This window comes from Pinus tabuliformis, chromosome 3_2 (genome assembly GCF_031772625.1).
Source record: "Pinus tabuliformis cultivar Carrire ecotype Pingquan chromosome 3_2, CPIR1, whole genome shotgun sequence".
Classification (NCBI taxonomy): Eukaryota; Viridiplantae; Streptophyta; class Pinopsida; order Pinales; family Pinaceae; genus Pinus; species Pinus tabuliformis.
Window position 1 is genome coordinate 929,026,374 of NC_142302.1, and position 8,888 is coordinate 929,035,261.

At 38.4% G+C, this 8,888-nt stretch overlaps 2 pseudogenes; one reads left to right on the plus strand and one right to left on the minus strand.

Moving 5' to 3' along the window:
* The first annotated feature begins 299 nt into the window (after positions 1–299).
* Positions 300–3,180, plus strand: LOC149183684 (benzaldehyde dehydrogenase, mitochondrial-like; annotated as a pseudogene).
* A 2,047-nt stretch (positions 3,181–5,227) lies between these two features.
* On the minus strand, positions 5,228–5,806 carry LOC149183685 (rac-like GTP-binding protein RAC2 pseudogene; annotated as a pseudogene).
* Between the last annotated feature and the right edge of the window lie 3,082 nt (positions 5,807–8,888).

The following is an 8,888-nucleotide window of genomic DNA, read 5'->3' on the forward strand; positions in this document are numbered from 1 at the left end:
AAGAGATCAAAGGTTGGAGCGAAAACTAGATTGAAGAGATTTACGAATGAGGGTTTTACCAGTAGCAAACCCAGTATCGAACCCCATACGATCTTCTGTTCGTTGAGGGTGCCAAGGTATGTTTCATATTTAACTTCACTCCATTTCCCTCATTTTCATTTCCCCCATTTTCAGTGTTCAACGTAGAGAGGAGTACACACATCTTAGGTCTCTGGTTCAACATCCACTATTTTTTGGCATTCACACTTGTATGTTTAGGCTTTAATCTCTGTGCTGCATTTTTTTTACTGTTTGTAGGCATGGCATTGGAATTTGATGAGTTTGAGAGGCCATCTATCATATTGAGAGGCCATCTATCATATTGAAGGAGCAAGTGCAGAAAATCCGAATGAGAGACTTAGATGCTTAGAAGGCCAACATTGCAGTGGTCAGGGCCATCGCGAGAATCCTCTGCACCTCACTCGGCTCCATGCTCCAGAGCCCCTATCTTCACTTCTAGCTCGAGTAGTCCTGTTGGTTGGTACAAGGTCACCCGCGGTTGGATTGGCAGCTTCATCACAAGAAGCATCCATAAATAATACTCGGATTCCAAGTTTAAGAGCAACTGCAAGTGCTTTGGAAGAACCTATAGTACCACCTGTCCCAGTAAAGTATACACACCTTCTTATCGATGGAAAATTTGTTAATGCGGCTTCTGGAAAAATATTTCCAAGATTCGATCCCAAAACAGGGGATTTGATTGTCAATGTGGCTGAAGGTTATGCAGAAGACGTGGACAGGGTTGTAAGGGCTGCACAAAAAGCCTTTGACGAGGGCCAAAAATGACTGGTTATGAGAGATCGTGTATTATGCTCCGATTTGCTGACTTGCTTGAAAAGCATAATGATGAGATTGCAGCCTTATGAGGAAGCAGCCTTGGTTGAAGTGCCAATGGCAGTGCAGCTATTTTGTTACTATGCAGGGTGGGCAGATAAAATACATGGTCTTACAGTTCCAGTTGATGGACCTTATCTTTATGCAACAAAACTTTTCCACGAGGCTAGACTGCCTCCAGGAGTTCTGACTGTCATTTCGGGATATGGTCCAACTGCGGGAGGTGCAGTTGCAAGGCACATGGATATTGATAAGGTTGCTTTTACAGGTTCAACTGCTACTGGTCAAGTAGTGGTAGAGTTAGCTTCCAAGAGCAACCTTAAGCCCGTGACATTGGAACATGGAGGAAAGTCCCCTTTTATTGTATGCGAAGATGCTGATGTCGATCAAGTCGTGGAGCTCGCTCACTTTGCATTATTTTTCAATCAGGTAAGGAGTTGAATCTCTCAAGTATTTAATCTGCATGGCACTCAATATTGTAAAATGTTAATCAAGCCGCTGCTCTTTCTGCAGGGTCAATGTTGTTGTTCCGGGTCACAAACCTTTGTACATGAGAGTATCCATGATGAGTTTGTAGAAAAAGCAAAAGCTCAGTGTTTAAGTCGGGTTTTCAGTGATCCGTTTAGAAAAGTTGTTGAGCAAGGTCCTCAGGTGTGTTGTTTCTTGGTCATTACTTGAGCATTGAATACCTATATAAATGCAAAAGTAGAGAAAACAAAGAAAAGTTGATCGTCTGCATGTAACTAATAGGTAACTGAAAACGTGATAACCAAAAGCCTGATGCATAAATGGGTCCTTTTGAATAAGAAAGTCAGCTTCTTATTTGTGCTTTGAGGGGTATCATGGTTCACTACAAAAAGAGAAATATAGGTCACTACATTTGAGAAGGGAGCTTGTTGTCTGAAAATGTTCTACGAAATGTTATCTTGTGAAGAAAATGTTGAGCACTTTGATGTATAATTGCTGGTGGTCCTTGTCACACAAGTTTTTTGGTCTATTTATAAGTTGACTGTTGCGGGACCGGTAGATTAACTCTTAAATTGAGACCTTGGCTGGTCCTTTGTCCTTGAATTTGCATTGCACTTGCACAATGTTAATACCCATCAGAACCATTTTGTCATTCTTTACTATGTTCTTCAGTTGGTAATTGACAAAGTTCGATTTGTGAAGTCCTTCCATAAATGACAAAAGCATGACTACTTTACTACTAGCATGTTGGGAAGTATTGAGCTATTCAAAGGATGTTTTTCTTGTAGAAAGTATTCTTTTTGAAATCTGAAGTGTCATCATGTTCTCGGTGGCCTTATTTTGATATTGTTGAGAATTTCTTTTGAAATGCCGCTGATTGACCAGGATCAGTTTAACAAGGTTATGAGTTATATCAAGGCTGGGAGGGAGAGCGGTGCAAAACTTGTAATAGGGGGTGACCAAATTGGTACCAAGGGCTTCTACATTATGCCTACCATTTTCTTAGAAGTTAAGGTATGGGAATAACATTTTGGGGATAATTGCAATTCCGCAAATCTTTCCCCAATTAGTTATGAAAATGCTTAGGTTTTACTAGTTTGGTTTTTCTTTTCCACTCTAAACTGGATTTTAACTCTCAAAGATGATGGAAATCCACACATATTCGAGATGACATTATTATGGATTTGTTTGCTACTCTCAAAGATGACTGAAATCCACACATATTCGAGATGACATTATTATGGATTTGTTTGCTACTACCTTTAACTGGTGGAACTAGACACAAGTAATAGGAGTGAGTGTATTGTCAGTTCAAGCACAAATTTTCCTTTACTGCTTAACATGAATGGGGTTGTAGTACTTATCTTACCTCTGTTTATGTGAAAAAAACAGGATGACATGGCCATAGCTACTGACGAAATATTTGGTCCAGTACAGTCAATTATAAAATTCAAGTATAGATGATGGCTGAATTGATTCTGAAGATATTGATTTCATAATGTCTATTTGAGTTTTGATTTAAGAACTGTATTTTTGGTGGATACTATTTGCTGCTATCTTGAACAGAACTATAGACGAAGTAATAAAGCAGCCGAATGCTACTTGTTATGGGTTGGTAGCAAGAGTGTTTACAAAGAATATAGAGACCGCAAACACTCTTACTTAGGCATTATGTGTTGGAACAGTTTGGGTTAATTGCTTTGACATTTTTGATGTTGGTATACCTTTTGGTAGCATAAAATGAGTGGCACTAGAAGAGAGAAGGGTATCTACAGTCTCAATAACTACTTACAGATTAAAGCCGTTGTCTCTCCTTTAAAGAATCCACCATGTTTATAGGTTGTTAGTTCCTACAAATGGTTCTCTTGTGTGGGGGAACATATTCAGTTCCTGATGGTCTTGTCAAGTCAGTCTAATTTGAATTTAGCTTTCTCTCTCAATAATAATGTATATGACCTTCAGATAGGTGTGATGCTCTTGCTTTCCTATGAACCTGCATAGTCGTGTCTCTGTAAGATTCTATAGTTTCAAAATTTGGAACTCAATTATCATGGCCATATCAAATGCAAAATGAAGGGTGTCATAGTTTCTGCCATGTTTTATGGTTCTTGTTTTTCTGTGAAGGTGCATAGTCATGTCTATGAAAGATTCTAGATTCAGAATTTGGAACTCAATTGTAATGTTCATATCAAAAAAAAAAAATTGATGTTAGTTTGGAGAAACACAACAAAAATAAAACTTTTCTGGCAACAGACAAACATCACAGGAAATGGACCAATAACAACATTACTCAATCATATTCTATACTCAATCACATACAACAGAAGAGATAAATTGATAGTAGAAAAGAAAAAAATAACTAGAGAACATAAATCACTTCATATTACACAATAGGCCTAGGCCTTGCCTTGCCTTGCTCAAGCTGAGAAAATACAAATTTATAGAGGGTGATGTTCAGGCCGAGAAAATACAAATTTATAGAGGCTGAAGGAGGATCTAGAATCATGCATGTGATTCAAATGAAGATCTAGAAACAAATGGTGGTGTGGTAGGTTTGGTGCGATTCTGGCAGTGACGACTGGGATGGCAGAGTGTCAAGGAGTCAGTGCTGACATTAGCACAATGTGAGTCAGTTTGGCTTCACACTTAACAGTAGTGTTTGTTCACATTTGAACAGGCGGGAGGGAAAACTAGATTGAAGAGATCACAGGCGGGAGCGAAAACCAGAATGAAGAGATTTACAAATGAGGGTTTTACCAGTAGCAAACCCAGTATGGAATCCCATCCGATCTTCAGTCCATTGATCATGCCAAGGTATGTTTCATATTTAACTTCACTGCATTTCCCTCATTTTCATTTCCCCCATTTTCAGTCTTCGACGCAGAGAGGAGTACACACATCTTAGGTCTCAGGTTCAACATCCACTGTTTTTTTGCATCCAAACTTTTATGTTTAGGCTTTAATCACTTGTATGTTTAGGCTTTAATCTTTATGCTTCATTTTGTCACTATTTGCAGGCATGGTGTTGGCATTTGATGAGTTTGAGAGGCTAGTTATCATATTGAAGGAGTAAGTGCATAAAATCTGAATGAGAAACTTAGATGCTCAGAAGGCCAACATTGCAGCTGTTAGGGTCATCGCGAGAATCCTTTGCACCTCACTCTACCCCATGCTCCAGAGCCCCAATAGTGATGTCACCCTTAGTAAGCTCCTGTTCTGTTTAATCGTTGTCTATTTTTGGATTGGTGAAACCCATTAAGTTATGAAAATAAGTAGACTGTACTTAAAAAAGCTATGAATTATAAGTAGAAATTACATAAAAAAAAATCATTAGATTTTTACAAGGAGTTGAATAACCAAATACTCTATGATCTTTTATATACTAAATTAAATCTTTCACATTGAGAAAATATAGCCAAACAAAGTAATACAAAATTACATGGCTTTCTGACAGGGCAAAGCACAGAGCACCTCCATGCCTTGAACATGATTCTTAGCAGTATGACTTCAACTACAATTGAGACCTCACATGGTAAAAAAACATATTTGACCACTCTCATCATAGTATCCTATGCATGTACGCCCAACTTTCATTTACATTTCAAAATAGTCCTCCATAACCACAATAGGAAATGATATAAAATGAAAAAAATCGGGACCTTTCATTTACATTTCAAAATAGTCCTCCATAACGACACAGGCAATGATATAAAATGAAAAAAGAAGGACCTTTTTCCAGAGCATATAGCTTTACAATAAATTCAACATACTGAACATATAGTAACAAATCATAAATACTTGGGAAATATTATGCCAGCGTTTGATTAAATAATTCACTTTAAAGTTCTATAGATGCCAAAGATAGATAAATCCCTTAAATAATAAATCATGTTCTTTGCTTGTTTCTGCGTTTCTTTTGCTTTGGTGGTTGAAGAACCACTTTTATTACGACATCAAAAACAACCTTAACTTTCTGTTATGTTTTATAATTGCATTCAATGTATGCTACAGCCCTGATTTTCCTCTTCAAATCTTCACCTTGCGTTGTTGAGATTGGGGTTGCTTTGGGATGATCAACAAAAAACTGTTTGTCTTTTTGTAAATCTAATTTTGTCCCCGCCAAAATGATAGACACAAATGGTGCATAGTGTCTCAATTCTGGAATCCACCTCTTGGAAATGTTTTTATAATTGGCCTTGTTGATTAAGGAGAAAGCCAGGAGGAAGACATCTACACCTCTATAACTCAAGGACCTGATCCTGTTGTAATCCTATTGTCCCTTCGTGTCCCAGAGGCCAAGATTCGTTGTACTTCCATCCACCACTACATTTGCACTGAAGTTATCAAACATTCTTGGTACATAGTCCGTTCAAAATGTGTTGCTTCTGTAGGAAATATGCATGCAAGTTTTTCCCACATCACCATCCCCCACAGCCACACACTTAATAAATCTAGCAATACTCATGGTTTCTCTGACTCTTCAGAAAAACTAACTATATTTGTTGGAACATTTCCTATCCAGCAGCTAAATTCACAAAGTTTTCTTAGCTCAGCTAATAGTGCATAACAGATAGCCAAAAGTTCTAAAGCACCCAAAGCAATTACAAACTAGAAATAAAATTGTTTCTCAATTCAATATTTAAAAGGCTATCCCAGAGAGATTAACAACTATTAAAAAATGGAGCACATTTTGAAAAGAAACAAACAAACATCTCAATATAGAACATCACAATTAGGATCTGTACTCGCAAAAACCAAATACTGATCTGCTCACTCTTCTCACACATTGTGAGGCTCACCGACTTCCTAAAGAAAAAGAAAAATCAATTTTGATAGTTAAAGGCCATTATATGATATTGTCACAATCCATGATGTTATTTCCAAGTTCTTATCTAGGAGGTTGTCTGTTGGATGAGGAACAAATTGCTATCATTACTAAAAGTCTTGTGTTAAGCACCTTCGAGCAACCTTCCAGAGGAGCAACCCAATGTCCCGAGGGGGGATGGGGACTACTTCTCTTGCAGGGCCTAGATCTAGGAAAGTGAAGACATAAACTATTCATGCTTCGGTTGCTTCGATTGCTTCGGTAGGATGGATACTCCTGCGCTTAGGTTTAATTGAGGTTAGGAATATAAAGTGTCAAGGGAAGAGTGAACTTGAATGAGCACAAGATGTTTGTAAAAGGAGGGAAGGAAAGCTAAAACTTGAGGCTCACAAAATGCTGAAATAGAGCCAAACTTATCTCAGAATCTACAACTGGATCTAGAAAATGGAATCCAACACTGTTAGAACATGTAGGAAGCTACTTGAAGGGTGGCTCCTTCTTGGCGGCTCAAAAAAATTGTGGGAAAAATCCATACATGTCTAGTGGTCTTTGAAAGGTATAGTCTTAGCAACCCAATGGAAATTCACTTTCATGTATAACTTGCTCCCATGAAATCCTAAAATTATCTCAAAACTTGTAGCTTTGCTTCATTTTTCTGTAATTCCTCTGTCACTTTTCCTTTCATGAAATAAGACCAATGTTCTCAAACCATAAATAGATGTATCAAGTACTCCTCTATAGGGAATATTTGATGGCCACCAACTCCATCCTCCCTAAATGGTGATGCAAGCATTTCTAACTTCCATTAATGGAGTGCTAAAATATGATATTCCACAATATATTTAACTGTAAATAGGGAAACCATCAGAGGACGCATTTGTACAATTTGATGTGATCTATCAATAGGTTGGTTTTAATTTGTTGGATTCCATCAAATATCAAGTATAAGAACATAACATGAAGCAACCATGTTGAGACCAAGACTCACAACTTTCAGCGACATTTCCGTAACAGTTACCTTAGGGATTGTCATGAAATCATTCACAACTTTATCCTGTGCTATTATAGACATAGTTCCAACTTCCATCCAACCTTCTATGTTGTATGCATGATTTTTTTTATAGGAACCTGAAGCAAATATGGCATACTCGTCCACTGGGAGAAAACTATGGCTTTCTCTAATGTCTCTATAATCTGCTACTTATAGTGTAAGCTAAAAAATGGGTCATAAAACAACCAGTAAATAAAGTGACCCAAACATAGGAGGAGGATGGTTTTCCTTAGAGATCCAACGTTCCATTTGGAATTGGCTTGAAGTGACTTGAAATAATTTTTAGATTCCTTAGGAGGCCCAATGACTTGCCTTCCTTGCATAACATATCTCTTGAGATGTGCTAGGACTTGTATTTTAAGGTTGATTTTGCCAATTTTGGCACATGGGTTTGCTTGGACAAAAAATGGTCGATGACTTTTAACATATCACTTGCCTCATTTGACCAAGGATTGACCTCAATATGCCTTATTCAAGCCCACCTGTGTCACAAAAGGAGTACAACCACCTTTGATTGGGCATATCTCCTTGGTGTCTTGACATTTTAATAAAATTTCCATGTGGCATGGTAAGTAAAAATTATGTTGAACAATTTGAGTCTTTGTTGACTCTTGATCCTTGGGATCATATGTGTTGGGATCTGTAAACTACCTTGGGAAAGGTGAAATTGTTGGAAATAATACTGAGAGGGGGGGTGAATCAGTATTATCAAGCAATTTACCAAATCTTCCTTATTTGATCTTTTGAATTATTCTTGCATATCAGTACCATAAAATAATGAGCATGAATAAAGAAAATAGACAGTCACACCAAAGAACACAAGATGTAAGGTGGAAACCCAATGCGGGAGAAAACCACCTGCTGCAATATGTCTCTATCTTCTTTCAAGAAATTCTTTTTACAATGATTTTGTACTGGTGCAGTCCTTTACCAGCACGCAGGCTGCAACCTGCAGAGAGCTACAACTCTCTCTTGTTTTCCAGTCTCTCCTGGAAGGGAGCTACAACCCCCTACTTCTTTTCATGAAGAATCAAATGATCAACAAGTATACAACAGATACAGTCCACTACAGATATCAGATCAGTAATTACAGAAATAACCCAGAACACCTTATGAATAGAAATATACAGTCAACAGATCATCTTAAGACAGGGACGCATATTTTCTTTCTGTGACCTGCGACTGGACGCAGTCTACCTTCCACTGTTCTGCGTGCCGACGCACTGTTCCTCTATGCTTTGCTGCGACCGGCGCACCCAGAAACACTATCGCGCCGCGTCTTTTGCTTCAGAGACGCACCCAATAACACAGTCGCACCGCGTCCTTTGCCTCAGAGACGCACCTGAGCCTTTACTGTACTGCGTCCCGGCGCACTTTCCCTTCACTGAACCTGCGTCCCTTCAGATATAAAAGATATGAGGACTTCAGAACCAACCCAAACACTCAGATCCACAGATCTGATCATGCGCCATAGAGATCACAGTCCATTAGAAGATTCGCCTTCATAGATCTGGACTAGATCTCACCAAAAGATATTCAACCAAGATGATGCATAATCCAAATGAACTCCTTTGCTTTATATAGGCAAGCTTCTCCCCAAAACATGGAACAAAACCACGAGCCGACACCATAGAAACACAAAACCGTCGGCTAGATACCACACAAGAAACC